Source organism: Rhinolophus hipposideros, assembly GCF_964194185.1.
Source record: "Rhinolophus hipposideros genome assembly, chromosome: 12".
Lineage (NCBI taxonomy): Eukaryota > Metazoa > Chordata > Mammalia > Chiroptera > Rhinolophidae > Rhinolophus > Rhinolophus hipposideros.
The window spans coordinates 62,092,559-62,111,206 of NC_138058.1; positions in this window are offsets into that span (position 1 = coordinate 62,092,559).

Here is an 18,648-nt window from a genome sequence, read left to right on the forward strand (position 1 = left end):
TTGAGGTTTAAAGTATCATTTTGTTCTTGTTTCTTGGATGCAAAATCAGCTCATCTCTCTGAGGATATTAGTAATTAATTTTTCTTTCTTAGCTTTTCTTCTTCCTGCATAGAATCCGACCTTTAAGTTGCTTTTCCTGTTTGTTTTGGCCCCTGTGTAGTACTACAGCTTTTCCCCAAATGGTTAGTAATTCTTTGCTATCTGCTCATATTTAAGACTGGAGACTAAAAAGCTGCTTTTATAGAACATAGGGCAAGCATCTCCAGATGGCAGAGCAGCAGAGCCTTCTCTGGGAAATAACCATCAGCCCAACAGGAAAAAAGCTAAAGAGAGTAATATTGGGGGTTCCCTTATGAGGCCATCCAGCCAGATCGCCTGACAGAGTTGTATAGATTAGTACTAATAAATACAAAGTTGAATAAATGTTATCTACTTTAACATCATTCTTTTAAGAACTGACCTGAAACTTTGTAGTTTGGTTGGTTATCCCAATAAATGTCTCTTAGCAGGAATACCTTCATTTTTAGATTATTTTTACAAATGATTTTGAAATTTAAAAAAAATATTCATATGCATTCCTTTTGTTTGCTTCCATCTTTGCCCTCCTACCTTGTTCCGTTCATTAGGCCAGTATATTAGATGCAAGAATGCAAAAGACATTGAAGTGTTTTTTTCGGAAGATTTTGCATTGATGGCTCCCCACCACCCCCACTTTAGGAGCGGCAGTCATTTTCAGAGTGCTTGGAGATGGTGTAGTCAGGCTTTCCCTTTGACTTCTGTTAATGCCAACTATTCCATCTAGAAACAAACGATTGGTCTGTGTAGGACCACTTGGGTTAATGGTTCTGACCATGAAATGGCTAAAGGGTCAGGTCACACAGAAAAAGTCATAAGACACCTGATTTTCTTCCTGGAATTTCTATTTCTTTCTGGAATTCTGGCTAGCTAGAACTTTTTTCCGGTTAGTGTTTTGATTAACAGAGGAAACATACTTTCAGGGAAAGGAGTCCTAATTCTTTCCTCCTCGTCCTAATGAGCTTCAAGCCAAGAAAGATGAAGGAAGGCTGGACTGGAGAAAAAAGGTGAGTAAAACAGAAAAAAGTTTAGTGTTTTCCTTACATATGTGATGTCTTTTATAAGTTAAACAAAAAGTTATTTTGGCCTTTCCCCTACTGTTTATCTGCTGGAGATACACAAATTTTAGGAGTGTGACCATTCCATTCAGGTATCCATTACAGCAATTTTTTTGTTCTTTTAACATCATGCAGTATTATGGGTTAATTGCTAGGGAGTTGCTATGTAAGTATTGAATTTAAAAGGTCAACATTTTTATGGATTGTAATGGTTTGGGGAGATATGGGGTCAACAAGTTGGTTTGGAAGACTGAGTAGTTTAGAATCAATGATATCGATAAGAAAGTGTGGTGGAAGATAAAGCTGTATATGTAGTTTGGGGTCTTGTGGTAAAAGACCAGACTAAAGATATTTTTATTTCGTTATAGGACAACCCTTGAATGTTTTTTTAACAGCACCATGACATGATGATAATGGAATTTTAGAAATATTAATTTGACAGGAATATATGAACTAGAAAATAACTACTTCCTTTCAACAAGATAATGTTGACTACCTGTTAAATGCCCAGTATATATTAGGCAGTGCAGTTACAAAGCTAAGTAAAACTGTCCCTGCCCTTGGAAATAACTATTCAGTAGAAGACATGTGAAAAGAAATAATTTTTAATTAGGTAAGTGCAATGAAAATGCTGAGGTGCTGTTGGAGCATAGATGGAGAAGCATAGATAACCCACCTAGGAATTCATGAAAAGTTTCTCTGGTGGCTATGATATCTTAAACATCTTAAACATCTTAAACATCTCAAAAAAAGAAGGAATGTAGTAAAAAATTGGAGAAGAACATTCCAGGCAGAGGGAACAGTATAACAAAGGCATCGAAACAGAGGCAAATTGTGGGCATTTCTAACTTGCTTTATTCTAAAGCGAAGTAAAGAAAAAATTACTGTTAGAAGTTAACAAGTTAACAATATATGCCTGTCATATATTCCAGGTGAGAGAGGCTATAGGCCTGAACTTGGGAAGCTGTGGAAGGGATGGTGAGAAAGAGACAGTTTCTCAAAAATGTATAAGGTGAAATCATTAGGACTCAGGGATTGGATTTGGGGGTGAGGGTAAAGGAGGAGCCTGGAATTGCTCTCGAGCTCCTTCTGCCTGGGTGATCACGCAGATGAGTAGTGCCATTCACTGAGAGTGAACAGGAGACAGCAGCAAATCTGGAGTGAAGGTGGTGTGAGACATTCTGACATCCAGACCCAGCAGAGCTTTAGAGAGCTATATCTAAAGCCTGGGAGAGTGGGGTGGGCTATTTGTGAAGGTTAAGAAATGAATAACCAGGTTATACCAAACTTTTCCATTAAATATTTACTTACTGAATTTATACCTCTTTATTGTAAAACTGCTTAACGCAAACATATCATGACTAACTACTACCCAGTTCAAAGAAAATAACACTTTGTCCAGCAATCCAGATGCTCTCCAGGTGCTTCATTCCAATTAAAACCCCTTTTTTCTCCCCAAATGGGAACTACTAACATTTATGGGAACGACGTTTTCACTTTTCTCATAGTTTTATCACCTCTGTCCATTTCTAAACACTGTCTTTAAATTTTTCCTGCCGTTTTTTTCCTTTGTCTTTTCAGCCTCTTAATCTACAGATTTCTCCTCAATCTCTCTTTTTCCTTGCTGTTCACTTGTTGAAGAAACCAGGTTTTGACCTTTTGAATTCCCCCATCCGGATTTTGCTGATGGAATCCCTGCGGTGAGGTGAACATGTGCATTTATTGTCTGTATTTCTCATACTTGGCTCTAGAGCTGTGCTGTCTGATAAAGTAGCCACGGGCCACACGTGGCTACTGAGCACTTGAAATGTGCATAGTCCAAAGTGCTATGTGCTGTGTCAAATGCCCACTTATTTTAGAGATTTATTACAAAAAATAATGTGAAAGCGCATTAGTATTTATGTTGGTTGTGTATTGAAATGATAATATCTTTGATCTGTTGGGTTAAATTAAATCTATTTAAAAGTGATGTGCACCTAGTTGCTTTTCAGTCTTTGTAATGTGGTTACTAGGAAACTTAAATACATATGTGGCTTGTGTTATGTTTCTGTTGGACAGCACTGATCTAGAGGCTTAATCAGATTCTGGTTTTTATTTCATTATTTTTTGGAAGGCTGCTTCATAAATGAGGATGTTTTCTTCGGTGAGGAAGCACATTAGTGTCTGGTTATCCTTTCTGTGATGTCAGCAGTGATTGATACTCAATACCTAGATATCTTAATTCATTAGAGTTTGCAAAAGGGTGAGTTTTAATGAAATCACTCCTACTCATTTATTATTGCCTTGTCTATTACCTGGTTATTCAGTAGAGCAAGTCATGTAGGAAAGGTAGTATTAATGCTTGATTCTTTACTTTTATTAACCAAGTTTAAAAATGAATGATCTTCCTCTCCAAAAGTGATGAATTAGTTTTCTTGGTATCACTATTATTTCATAGATTGAAACATATTTTATATATTTCAATGCATTGCGTTGCCATTATTATGCTTGTTGCTGCTAAAAGTCCCATCTCTGGCCAGTGGGAACCTTTTCAAGTTGGCCTCTGAGTACTTTTGCCACAAAGGTAACTAGTCTTTGTTAGCTTCTAATCTGATCTGTATGTAGTGGTATCCCCCGTTTTATTGCTGATATTGGCCATTTGTGTCTTGTTTTCTTTTTCTTGATCAGCCTGTTTTTATTCATCTTTTCAAAAAAACTAGTTTTTGGTTTCATGGATTTTTTCCCCCTGTTTTTTTGCTGTTTATGCTTTTCAGTTTTTTGATTTCTGCTCTTAAATTGATTTCCTTCCTTGTACTTGTTTGTGCTTAGTTTCTTAAACTGAAAGGTTAGGTTACTTGAGATTTTTTTTCTTTTCAAATATAAACAATGTTAAAAATTTATAAGCACTGCTTTTGCTAGCTGCATCTCACACATTTTGACATGTTGTTATTTTCCTTTTTATCCATTTCAAAATGTTTTCTACTTTACCTTGAAACTTCCTCTTTGACTCCTGGGTTATTTAAGTATGTATTGTTTAATTTTCACATATTTAGGATTTCTCAGATTTTGTGTTATTGATTTCTCACTTAATTCTGTTATGGCCAATGAACATATTCTATGATTTTAATTCTTTTAATTTTATTCTGGTTTGTTTTGTTATGTAGCATATGATCTATCTCAGTTAATGTTTTATATCAACCTGAAAATAAAAGTGTATTCTGTTCTCGTTGGGTGGAGGGTTCTCTATATAATATTGTTCAGGTCTTTTATATCCTTGCTGATTTTCTGTCTACTTGTGTCAGTTACTAAGAGAGGAGTGTTGAACTCCCCAAGCATAACTGCAGATTTCTCTGTTTCTCCATTTAGTTCTATCAGGTTTAGCTTCTGTGTCTTGAAGCTCTATTGTTGGTTTTATACACATTTAGGATTATTGTGTCTTTTGGTGAATAGAAGAACCCTTTGCCATTATGTAATAGCTCTCTTTATGTCTGGTAATTGTCCTTGTTCAGAATCTACTTTTTCTGTTATTATTATAGCAACTTCAGTTCTTTTTATTAGTATTTTCATGGTATGACTTTTCCCATCATTTTATTTTCTTTTGTCCTAGCCTTTCATCTTTCCATATACAGTATGTAACTTCCTCTTATACAAGGAGAATGATGGCTCCCATTATTCTGAATGTATGTATTTATTTTCTGAATTTGCAATTACATAAAAAGCAGTTAAATAAAAGTTAAACCATACCAGTGAAAAAAACAAACTTACTAAAAGTTCACATTTTATTTATACTGCTGTTTGTCTTTAACCTGATGGCAGACAGTATAAATAGTGTGTTCAAAAGTTACTTGGGCTAATCTTCTCTACCCCCATTTATTCTGGCAGTGTTTTTCTTTGAAATAAGCTATAGTTAGGTTCTTTTGTTTTTATGTTTGTGTTCAATTTTGAGGTCCTTCTCTCCCATGTTTTTGTTGTTGTTGTTTTTAGTACATAAAACAGTAACATACTTACCAAAGTCATTGTTCTTCGAAATAGTTAAGAACCTAGAAAAGTGTCGTGGTCCTCAATCCTTCCACTGTGGAAGGTAATCAGTCTCACTAGATTTTCTTTGGTGTATTTTTTGCTAAGCAAAAACAGTTGCATGTATATTTTCTTATTTCCTGCCTTTTTTTTTCTCACACAAAAGGGAGTTATTCTAGATATTCCTTTGCACATTGCTTTTGAAAAAGTAACTTTTTTGTAGGTTTTGTAGGGAGATGATCCTGGATTATCTGAGTAGGCCCAGTGTAATCACAAGGATACTTAGAAGAGAGAGGCAGGATGATCAAAGTCAGGAAAAAGGAGATGTGATGATGAAGGCGGAGGTTGGAGTGATACCCTTTGAAGACGGAAGAAGGGGCCATGAGCCCAGGAGTACAGGCAGCCTCTAGGAGCTGGAAAAGGCATGGAAACAGATTCTTCTCGAGACCTCCCGGACTGCTGACACCGTGATTATGGCTCCTAAGACCCACTGTAGACTTGCGACCTCCAGAACCATAAGATAATACATTTGTGCTGTGCTAACCCACTGAGTTCACAGCAGCAATAGGAAACTACTTCAGCTTCCCGTGTGCACCGAGGACCAGTCTAGCAGGAGATGAGGGTGGTCTGCACCGGAGTTTGGATCTCAAAGGCTTTTGGCTCTGTTGATCCTGGTCAATTCTGTGCTTGTGCAGCTCAGGATTTCCTACCATAATTAAAGGACCTTTTCCTCCAGCTCCTGACTCTTTGATCTTTTCACACACACTCAGGCTCCCAAAAGCTCCCTTTCCTGGTGGTTTGGCTCAAAAGAGAGAAAAGAATCTTTAGGGATATGCCTATAGCAGGCAGCACTGTCACTGCTACCGTGGAGTGGCTGATTCTTTCCTGGGATTCACCTGGGTTTGGGTCCAGAGAGTCTAGAGAGCGCGTGTTTCTTCCAGGAATCTGGCTGCCCTTGAGTGTAAGCTGGGTGATACGGAAGATAAAAGGCAAACCAGGGAACTCCTTACTATATGGGTCGTTCTTTGAATTATCTACCTGGTTCACCTGCTTTATTTATTTTTCAGAGCCCTTAGATAATTGCTTTATGTGTTTTGTCCAGTACTTTTAGTTGTAATCAGCGAGAAAGAGAGGGTGGAGTTTACTTATTCAATCTTTTTATTTTTTTTAATTTACTAGTTTACTTATTCAATCTTAACCAGAACCAGAAGTTTCTTCATTTCTTCGTTATTTTAAAAAAATGTCCTGCCTTTTTCCCTTTCTTTTCTTAAGGTATTTTCTGTGTTGTTTTTTTTTTAAATTAACTTTTGTGTTCTTTCTAGTTTAGTGTACATTTCTAAAATGATTTTTTTCTGACTCTTTTCCTGAGTTTTTGTACATCCTTTGTGAGTTTTTCTAATTCTGGCTTATATTGTTCTTACATTCTGCTATTAGTGTTCTGTGAGCCTTTGCTTGTTTTAAAGAGGTGGCTTATATATTTATGTATTTTGTAGCATGTCTTCTGGAGGGCTCTTATGGCCCACAGGGGGTCTTCTTTAAAAAAATTTTTTTGTAATATATTTACATGGGATTTTTCCCTCCATCCTCTGTTGCTCATTTTTATATGAAATTGCTTTTCTTGCTTTTAGAAGGAAGCCTGAATTTCATGGCTCTAGAGCTCTCTCTTCTGTTATTTTTGTGAAATGTTTAAATGTATCTTCCTGAAATCTGACTTCGCTCTCCTCCCCTACTTTTTTTTATCTGGATCTCTCTTTTGTCCGTGTGCTTTTCAATTTAGACTCTGTTCCTAGTAGTTTTGTCTTAGTATGGGGCTTGGTCCTGAAAGGGGGCTTTGGCTGATTAGTTTTGAGAATTTCCAAGGCTCGTACTTACCACAGAATCCTGTACTCATCTGAGCACTGTTGTCAGGTGCCCGTCTCAGCTGGGCCCCCAGCCCCCATCCCAGCTTTCCAGTGAATACCTGCGGGGGCTCTTAGTTCCAATAGATGCCAGTGAGTCTCCTCTACCTCCTTCCTCACACATGTACCACACCTTCTCGTAGGTGTGCGTGGTTTGTTCCTACCCACTTGAGGTTTGGAGTTCTGTAGACTCCTTGTTATTTAGTTTTGTTTTAGTTGTTACCCATGAGCCTTTGAGTGTTTTCCTGGTTTCTCTGTTTCTAATGGGCAATTCAGGAAGATTAAAAAAACCGTACCGCCCCTGCTGCCGTCCCACCACTTCAGTTACTTTGATGAAAAGGTGTGTTCTTCTGCTAAGAGTGAGTTTTTCCGGGTAGGATAGTTAGGGGGAGAAGTGAAGCTTTAGAATCTTCACTGACAAAGGGAAAGGGAGCTCTCAGGAACAGCTGAGAATAAGGTAAGGGAACAGGTGAGGGTGGGGCCAGCCTTTGTGAATGTGGGGTTTTTCTCTCTTGCAGGTACATCTCAAGTGAAGCCTCAGAGGCGGCAAACAGTTGGATTGGGATTGCAATTAAGTTTGCAGATGTTCCTTGTTGGTCCCATTAAAGGACCAGAATGTTACAGGTTGTTGAGGTAACATTTAGGAGAGGAATTCTGTTAACGGGTATGGATGGAAGTGAAACGAGTGAGGCCACTAAACTGAGGGGCCATGGAAGGACCTAGGAACTGAATGTCTGTAATGAAACCAAGAGCAAATGCAGTGGGAGGGGCTGAGTGGATGTGCTGGCTGGAGACTTGTCAGCATAGAGTTGAAGATTTCTTAGGTAGAACGGATACAGGTTTAAAAAAAAGGTTCCGTGTCGTGTATGGTTTAATGCATTTGATCGTTGTAAGTTATTAAATGCTTTGGAATTGCCAATTTCTCAACAAAATGCAAATCAGTAAGCATTACTCTAAAATTGTATATTGTCACCAGAGCTTAGGAGCCACAAGTAAAACCACAGGCTTAAGAAACTTTGGAACGAGTATTCATAAAAAAGACATGACTAGCCCGAGTCGTGTGTTTATAGCTATCTACATAGAGGACAGAGCTTTTCTAACATCCTCACTGTGCCAACAAAGCAAAATTAATTTTAATATGAGATCGCATTATTTCCAAACATTGTGTATGGTTACTTTCTTTATAGCTTATTTTCCTTGAGAAAGTACTGGAAATTAATTACAATGTTCTATTTTAACATTTTAATGAATGCAAAGTACTTTAAGGAGACTTTGCAAACAATGTTTTGTTTTGTTTTGTTTTTAAATGTGACAATCCACAAGTTACATTATACTTAATATGTTACTGAAATAAAGGTATTTGTGGTAGGAGTCTCAAATTACTTCACATATTTAAAGGAAACATCAGTAAGCTGTCAGCTCTGTAGTTTACTATAGTTTAATAAAGAGATTTCTTTAAATAGATTGTTTAAAATGGAGTTTGTAGCAAAGAAAGGAGTAATTGCCTGTCACACTGTAAAAAATCAATTTCACATCTGAAATGTTTCTTTACACTAATTTCCACATTGTTTGAACTTAAATATATCTCTACTGAAACAAAAGAGCAAAAGATCATTAAAAAGCTTCGTTTTTCTTCACATAGTCAAGATTTTGTAGCTGGAATTGATGAAACTTTTTCTCACTATTAACACAAATATTAAATAGAATATTTTAATGTTTTACTATGATATTTTAATGAGAAGGCTAGAATTAATATGAAAGTTTTTGAATTTTAAGTATCGATGGAACAGTGATTGATTTCTCTATTCTCTGCTGCAGCTGACTTGTTGAGAAGATTGTCATGTCACTTAAAATTAATAAAGTACAAAACGCCCAAGAGTCTTTTCAGAAAATGTCAGGTCGCACTTTTGCAACTATCATTGGATGTGTGAGTTGGGTATTGTAGTGGTGTAGAGTGGTTATTGTGTGATTGTTTATTTCAGTTTTTTCAAGTTTTTAATATTACAGTATAAGAGATGCTAAAGTCTTTTGGGGACTTAGAAAATTGCAGTGAAGCATTTTACTGTATTCAGAAAAAGGATTTTGTTGACTTTAAAGAATACTGAACTTATTTCTTCTGCTACCATATAAAAATGGATCAATTTTTATTAAGAAATATTTTGGGAATTCTAAATTAGAATTTGTTTCTGAGTCTTTCACAATATTACTTTGACTTTCTGTTGTGCTTCTTTCAAAGATGAGGGGCAGAATGTATTGACTCCAGGACCTCACCTGACTATTTGAGCTGGTATCATAATTTAGAAGAGAGAAAAGTTTTCTAGATTGGGACGGGGGACAATTTGTGGCTAAATAAGTCTGGAAAAACACTGCCTCGTGCATCCACTTTAGTAAAGTTAGGATGAATGTTAGTCTGTTTTTGACTCTGTAAGTCCTATAGTAAAGAAACCTGTTTAATCTTGTTAAACCCAGCATTTCCCAAATTTATTTACTCTCAAGACCTCGTATAGAAATATTTATAGCAGCATCATTCATAATAGTTAAAACATGGATGCGACCCAATGTCCATCAGTTGATGAGTGGATCCTCAAAATGTGTCTTATTTACATGTATCTCCATTTAATGTATCTGTTCAATGGAATATGCTCTGGCCATTGAAAGGAATGAAGTACTGATATATGCTACAACATAGATGAATCTGAAGAACACAAAGCTAAGGGAAAGAAGCCAGAGACCGAAAGACCACATATTGTTTCATTCCATTTCTATGAAATGTCCATAATAGGCAAATCCATAGTGACAGAAAGTAGATTAGTGTTTGCCATGTGCTGGGGGCAGGGGCAATGGGGAGTGACTACTAATGGACGGGTTCTTTTTTGAAGTGACTAAAATATTCTGCAGTTAGATAGTGGTGATGGCTGCTGAACTCTGAGTCTACTAAAACCGCTGAAGTGTACATTTTAAAAGGATGAATTTTATCATATGTGAATGATATGTCAATAAAGCTGTTATTTAAAAAATAACCATTAACAAGAGGCTATAGCAACAACTAAAGTGAGAAGTGAGAAGGGCTTAAAACAAGGCAGTGGAGCTGGAAAGGTACGTAGAGAATGGAGGGGGTGAACCGAAGCGCCTCGGGACAGATTTTTACTGACAGGGACGCGAAGTCCCGGGGCCGGAGCCTGAGGAGACAGCTGTGCTGGACCCTCCCATGCACAGGTTTGCACTTGAGCGGTGGCTACTTCATCGAGGACGAAGGAATTCTGTACACATGGCCAATAAAACCCTGTAACGAAAACCATTGCTTCTGTAGTCACCTGTAGGGAGGGCAAAAGCAGTGCACAGAGTTATCACCTTGCCTTTAAAGTTTTCACCACTGAAAACATTTTTCATGCTGCCCTGAGAGATTGGGTAATCTGTCACATAGAGGGCAACAGAGCACACGGATTATATGTTTGGGAAGGTGAACACAGATTTTTAGATTATCTTATTTGTCCCATCAGGTGGCAAAGGCTGACTTCTTGCAGTTGGGTCCTTGGTTTTGCCAGCTCCTTGGCCCAGGTGGGGAAACACTTTAACCTTCTGCCTCCTTGGATGCCAAGGTTATGATACTCCCTTTGGGGCCCAGAATGGTGCAGCTGGGCCAGTGCTATTCTCCCCTTTACTCTCGCAGGCTGGGGGTTGTGGTCGGCAAGAATGTTAGGAACTCCTTACGAGTTCGTTGCACAATGAAGGCTCACAGCGGGGGTTTCAAATGAGGCAGCAATAGGTGGTCTGACGTTTTCCTGCATTCTCATTCCCCCACACCTAAGTTGTCTGCACAAAGCCAAGCCTTCAGCTGCAGGAAGCCAGTGTGTTGCTGAGACTTACCAGCATTTCAAACATTGCTTCTAACGAGGACTGTGTCTAACATGGAGCTGAATGTCTATCATATTTACAGAATTATCTTTATAACTGGTGTCATGCAGGGTGTCATGCAGGGTCTCTGGTCCCACTCCCCACATAAGAACGCAGGATATGGTGAGGCCAAAAAGGAACACCCACGGAGCCATAGATAGGGGAGTCATACCACTATATTCTCGCTGGCGTCTGGGTTGGAGACACAGGAAGCAGGAGCCACACGATCTGCAATCCACCATCTACTTCTCTGCCAACCAACCTCACTTGCTAACTGCAATCCGCCTCTCTGCAATCCACAATTCACAATCCGGGGAACGGCAATTATATCAGTGGCTAATGGCTAACCGGTAACAGCTGATGGCCAACTAGCCACAGCTGACAACCATCCACCACCCAAGCCAGCACCCCTCCATGTGAGGCCGAGAGTCTGGAAACTGCTCTCTGGGGCTCTGTCCCCACACTCCACTCCTACAGGGTTTACCTCACAATCTATGCGACAAGTGTCTTCCAGGAGGGTCCCTGTGCCATATTAGCCTATAGTCACCTACAGGTGGAAAGAAATAGTAGTCTTAGGAACCAACAATGGCAAAGCCCTTCCATCTGGGAGGATACATGCCAGCTTTTTGTCCTGGGAAAGGAGGGTCGCTGCCACTGGCACCTTTCCCAGTTTGTGATACCAGACCTTTATGGCAGTGCTTGGGGTTCCTTGTGGAGTTTCAACATGTAACAGAACAGGGGATCCCATAAAAGGCCATCACAAGAGCAAATAGTTTCCCTGCAAAATCATCCAGGCATTGGGACCTCCGTATTCTAGAGTCACTTGCAGTGGCCACTCGGCCACTACCCCTGGTGTCACTTGCAAATCATGAGTCAAACCAGCGCCCATGGGGCTATTAGGCCCAACCATCAACAGTGGGGGCTTTTGACCCGCCAGGGCCAAGTCCATTGCTGCCGTTCCCCTGCTTTCAAGCTGGCAGCAAAATGTTTCCATTTCTGCCATAGCCTGGTGTCTGTTTGGAGCTGCACACCAATAGCCGTCCAAACGGCTGCAGCTCCTCGGCTAGAACCATCGGTAAACCAGGCATCCTCGGGTACTGGGGGCTGTCCGACTCTGTAGGGCGAGGGCTCCAAGTCCTCCCTCTAGGCAGAGCGCTTGGCTCAGCCTGGGCTACAAGCTCCACAGGCCCCAGGACCTGTTGTAGCTCTGTGCTAAAAGGGCTTGAGCTAAGGGCGCTACGTTGCTCCAAGTAGGCACCCCACTTGGCGAGGGTGGTGGTCTATGCCACCCCTGTTTTGGGTCCCTGGGTCCATGTACGGACTCACCCCTGGACGGGATAGGTTGTTCGAACCAACACCCGTGCCGTTCCTGTGATGGCTTCTGTGGCCACTAGGGCTGCGTACACAGCAGCCAGCTGTTTCTCTATTGGAGAGTAACGGACTTCCGCTCCTTTCCACAATTGGGACCAAAATCCCAATCCACTGGTGACTGGAGATGCTCCTGCTGTTGCCAGAGGCCCCAACTGTACTCCTCTTGGGTTATGTGAACATCAAGTTCAAAAGGGCAGCCGGGATCCACGACTTGCAGAGCCTGTGCCTGCTGCACTGCCCGTTTCGTGGCAACAAAGGCTTGCTCCGTAGCCTCTGTCCAATCCCACGAGGCCCCCTTTTTTATCATGTTATACAAGGGCCTTGCCATTTATCCCAAATGGGGTACAAACGCCCACCAATACCCCAGCAGACCCAAATACGCCTGCAGTTGGGAGACCTTGGTCGGCCGGGGAAAGGCTTGTATTTTGTCAATAATCACCTCAGGTATGACCTTTGTCTTACCCGACCACACAACACCCAAAAATTTGACGGATAAGCCAGGGCCTTGGACCTTTTCCTCATTCACCGCCCAGCCATGTGACTTTAGGTGGCGGAGAAGAAAGGGAGCTGCTTGCTCTAAATCCGAAAGAGAATCAGATGTTAATAAAATATCATCGACACAATGAAACAAGGCCACAGAGGACGGGCGATCCCACTGTGCCAAATCCTGGGCCACGAGCCCGTGGCAGATAGCGGGGCTGTGCAAGTATCCTTGCGGATGGACTTGAAAAGTCCACTGCCGCCCGTCCCAAGTAAAAGCAAACTGCTCTTGACACTCGGGTGCAATGTCAATGGAGAAAAAGGCATGTGCCAAGTCCACTACATAGAGATATGTTCCCAGGTGGACAGTCAGACGATCCATCAAATCGCGTATTGAAGGCACTGCAGTGTGCAAGGGTGGTGTCACCTTATTTAACTCCCTATAGTCCACAGTCATTCGCCAGGTCCCATCTGGCTTCTTGACAGGCCATACTGGGGAGTTAAAGGGACTGTGCGTTGGCCTCACAATATGTGCTTTCTCCAACTCCAATATTGTACGACCAATCTCCTCCTGCCCTCCTGGCAGGCGGTACTGTCGCACTGTAACTACGTGCCAGGGTTGTGGCAACATTTGAGGAGGGTGGTGAGCATGCCCGTGTGTCACCGCTTTCACCACCTGGCTCCAGAGACGGAACTCTCCTACCAACGTCTGTAAGCGGAGGCCATGTAGCACGTCCACCCCTAGAATATACTCCGGAAGGGGGGAGACATAAACCTTGTAGGTACGAGGGGGAAGCCTTCCTATACCCAGTGGTAAGGAAACGTCTTTCACAGTCACAGTCTTTCCCCGTAGCCATCAATGCAGATTGCTGGTCCGGGGAACAGTTCTGGGTTCCCATAAACAAGACTGCAGTCTGCACCCCTGTCAACTAGGGCCCAAACCCTCTGCACATTAGAAAGGGATCAATGTATGGACAGTTCCACGTGGGGCTTCAGATCCCTGTTCGTCCCCTCTGACCGGGTACCTTGGCCCCACCCCTAATCAAGCTGAAAGGAATCGGCCTCAAGTGGCCCCATGAAGTCCTATAGGGACACAGGTCGCGCTTTCCCAGACTTGTCCTTTAGGCGTCACCGGAATTGCTGTTCTGGACGTGACTGTTTCCAGAGTTCCAACAAGAGTGCATTGGGTTGTCGGTCTATTTTTTCCCAATCAAGCCCTGCTGCCACGAGATCACGCCTGTGATCTCTGTGCGCGTGCTACTCTCGGAGGCCCGCGACCTCGCCCCCTTACTTTTGACTTGGGCTTCCAGGCCTTAACTTCTCGGACCTCCTGTCTGAACGTCCCTTGCCACCAGCTTTCAACATCCCCTCGGGTGGCCATGGCAGTTGTAACTTCATGGATCCGTCGCCCCACATAGGGCGTAAGAATGGCGACCAAGGATCCAAAAGCACTCGCAGGGGCAGTCTCCAAAACCAGATCTCTCATGCTGGCTGTAAAACGCTCGTCATCCGGCCCCCGCATATTAGGGTTGAATATAGCATGTCTCATACCCGTTTCACGGATGATTTGAGTGAGTTCCGTATATGACTGCCATTGACTCACAGTGTCTGGCAGCTCGCCAGCCTGTCCCCATACCGTGCGTACCGCAGCAGTGAGCCACTCCATTAGAGTGCGGTTGCCCTGGTCTTGGGCCAACCTGTGGCAATTCTGTAACCTTTGTTGCAGGGACGGATGCACTGTCACAAAGGCTAGCTTTTCCATCTCGCCTGGGGAGCAGAGAATACTGTCTACCCCTCATCCCATAAACGTAGTAGCCAAGCCAAGACTGGCTCTCCAGGGCGCTGCTGGCACCACCTCCCCATTCCTGTAACTCAGTGGGAGTGTAAGGGGTGTAGGTCGTGAACTCAGGTCACAGCTCGGTTGCCGGCAGCAATGCCCCGGGGCCCAAAAGTTGCTCCTGTTTTACCTTTTGCTTCATAATGGGCCGGGAGTGGGGGTTGGGAGCTACATTGTCTCCACTCTCTACGCCCGCCTCTGCCTCAGAGTCTCCACTCTGGGGCTCATCCTCTAACAAGCAGACCGAGCTTCCAGCGCCTCCCACCAGGACACCTGGTCCTGCACCTGGGCTATTCCAGCAAGCGCTTCCTTCGACCTATGATGTACCCCGGTGACAACCTCTTCCAACTGGCGACCCGAGCTTCCAGCTCCTCCCCCTGGGGCTGCTGGTCCTGCACCTGAGCTATTTCAGTAAGCCCGTCCTCCATGTGACGACGCAAGGTGGTGGGGAACATCCAGCCCACGCGGCCAGCTGCACCCTTCGCCTCCTCTGGCAGCCGGTCAGCTAGAACCTGCAGGGCCCTCTCCACGCTGGCCGGAGAGCCATCCATGTCCTCCCACCCCTCCTCGGGGGTCCAACTTCTGAACAGTGGCTACCGGTACCACACACTGTGTGGGGGCCACATGTCCTCCTGCCCAGAGTCGGACACCATTCCTACCTGCCCAGAATCCTGCTCGCTGTGCCAGGCGTCCGATTGGGTGGAGGGTTCAGCGTCAGAGGCCCAGAACTCTAGGAGCCCACGGCAGCAGCAGACCACCAAAAGGAAGGTGACACCCGCCACGGCCAACAGGGTGGCGTGCCATCTGGCGGCTTGAGAGACCCACCAATTCACCGAGGGGTAACATTTCTCCCAAACAGACTGTGCCTCCTGTTCCTAGCGCCGCTCCTCATGGGCTTCCTGAAACTGAGTTTTCATATATATATAAACTCCATTACCTTTTGGAGAGTTTCGGTCAACACTGTACCCTGCTCGCTGTGCCATTTGTCATGCAGGTTGTCATGCGGGGTCTCTGGTCCCACTTTCCACACAAGAACGCAGGACATGGTGAGGCCAAAAAGGAGCACCCACGGAGCCATAGGTAGGGGAGTCATATCACTATATTCTCGCTGGTGGCTGGGCGGGAGACACAGGAAGCAGGAGCCACACAATCCACAAACTGCCGCCTGCTTCTCTGCCAACCGACCTCACTTGCTAACTGCAATGCCCTTCCCCCCACGCAATCCCCAATCCGCAATACGCACTCCACTTGGTAGCTTAACCACGGCAGTTATATCAGTGGCTAATTGCTAACTGGTAACAGCCGACGACCATCCACCACCTGAGCCAGCACCCACGTGAGGCGAAGAGCCTAGAAACTGCTCTGTGGGACCCTGTCCCCACAACTGGTTTCTGAGATAGGTTGGGGAGGAAGAAGAAGCCTGAGTTTTGGAGTCATGAAGGCCATGCAACTCCAGACGGGCTCGGAGAGGCCGTGGGATGGAGCACAGGCCCCGTGGAGTCTAACTGAACTGGGCCTCAGACTAAGTTTCTGCTTCACCTGTGGCCTCATCTGTGTCCTGAGGATGCCCATCCTCTGCAGGACCGTTGGGAGGATTAAATGCGATAATGTGTGGGGAACACTGGGGTATGGCATAGCTATTACTGTACAAGTCACTTAACTTTTCTGACACTGTTTCCTCTTAAAGAGTGAAGATGGTGCTCTGGGCCGTTTAGGGTAACAGAGAGGGTAAAATGAGAGAGTGTGCAATTAGGTTATATCCATGTATTATCGAGGTTTAATTAGAGAAGACCTTCACAAGGATCTTGGTAATTCGTTCCAGAGTTTCAGCACTAATACATGTACCCTTATGTTGAACTAGAAATTTTTCTCCTTCATTGTTGTCCTTTTCGTCTTACTTGACCTCCCAGGAACACAGAGAAGGTTTGATGTTCATTTCATTTCATGGGCATCTTCATGCACTGAAAGATATAATCCATTCATTCACCCCTGGCCTTTAGGTTAAAAAAAAAAAAAAAGACTGGGTTACTACTGGCATTCATTTTCTTATATGTAATTCTTTTTTTTTCTTTCACAGTTTCGATGTGGCTTCTCTATTTCCTTATTTATAAAACTTCTATTCAGCTAGACTTCAGATGGTTCTCCAGGTTGATTGTTCCGTAATTTAGTTGTAATTTTAAAGTGGTCACGGGAGGAGGCAGGGACAGCGTTTATCTACCTCGCCATCTTGGAGCCTCTCGATTACGTGGAATTCTTTGTTACTTTACTCTGAACCCTTTCTAACATCTCCATTGCTTATGGTGCCCAAGGTAGGAAATGATCTTCAAAAATTTCTCAGACTATAGGGGAAAGATTACTTTCTGTCTCTCATTCCCCATTTAAAAAAATATATATCTTTATTATAAAAGTAATGTCATCAGTTTATATACATTTTGGAGAAGAGTGAAGAAAACTTGCCCATACGTAATTCCATCAGTACAAGTCATAGTAGTTTTATGACTGTGAACCTGTCATTTTTGTATACATATTTTACATATCTTTATATATATAACTTATGTAACGAGGATCATATACAAATATGAATCATGCTTTTTCTCTCTTACAATGTTTTCTGTATTGTTGTATGTCTTTAGTACCTATCTCTTAGAATTGTCAGGATTCCATACTGTAAGTCTGACGTATAGTGAGTGTCAATGAATGGGAGCTGGTTGTTCTTCTGTGACTCACCCGTAGTTGGTATGATTTCCTTGTGGATGCCCAGAAGTGGATTTCCTGGGTCAGAACCCCTTTGGGCTCTGGATACCCGGCATCTGCCACATTGCTTTCTAAAAGGCTGTTTCAGTTTGCAAAAGCCCTTGGCGCTACGCAAGAGTTTCACCACTCCTCATCAGGGCGTGAACTCCTCCCCCGCCCTGTATTTTTAGGTTTGGTAAGGTAATTTAGTAGGTAAAGATGTAACCTCATTATTTTAAGTTTCATTATTTAATAACGACCAGTATTGAACTTTGTTGTTGAATGTTTACTAGCAATGTTTCCTCTTTGTCGGGTCTGTTTATGACTTAACAGTTGGAATCATTTAACATTTTCTTATTGAATCACATGGACTCTTTAGTGAAGATATTAATCCTGTGTCATAGGGACTGCAAATACTTTTCCTGACTTCTTATTTTGGCTATGAGTTTTTTAAAAAAATTTATACACATATGTGTATGTGCGTGCACGTGCACGCACAAACACACACACACACACACACACACACACAGTGATCCATCTCCATTTGTGATTGTCACAATGAACTTTGTCATCATTCGTGCCAGGTATGAGGATAGTTCCTTGAGACCAACAAGAGATTCCCCATGGTTACTTGGGCTCCTAATGTAGTGGACACACACCTTTTATGGTAAAATCTATTTTTTTCTTTTTTTTTTACCACTCCAGAGCTAAGTCAAAAGTACACAGGTTCTTCATAGACCCAGAGAACAGGTTTCCCTGGATTTTGGGAAATAGAGTAGACAAGAAGTTGACGAAACTATTGCTTGGTTTTTATAACAGCTTATGTAATTTCAGTAGTTCACCATTGGAATCTACCAGACATTCTTCACCTAGGACTGATGTTGCTGAATATATCATTGCAGATATTTATTTATCTGGTGCAAGCTCACGCAGCTTACTGGCCCATGTGGGAATCAAACCAGCGACCTCAGCATTAAGAGCACGGCGCTCCAACCAGCTGAGCCACTGGCGGGCCCCAGATATTTATTTGGCAAGTGTATGTTTCCCTCATCATAAAGCCTCAGCCAAGTTCTTTGAATTCTTACTCCCACTTACCCTGGCCCACTTTTCTCACATTTTCTTGCAAGGAGACACTAGGTCTTGATGAGATTTGGGGATTAAGGAATGCTGGTAAATCGACCTTGTTCTACTAATCTAAACTTCTTTCCCTGCAAGAGAGTGGGCAGTCCTATCTCGTGGTCTCCATTTTCACCCTGGCAAGCCTTGCATGGGTACCCTTAGCAGGGCAAAGTCTGTCTGTGTGACA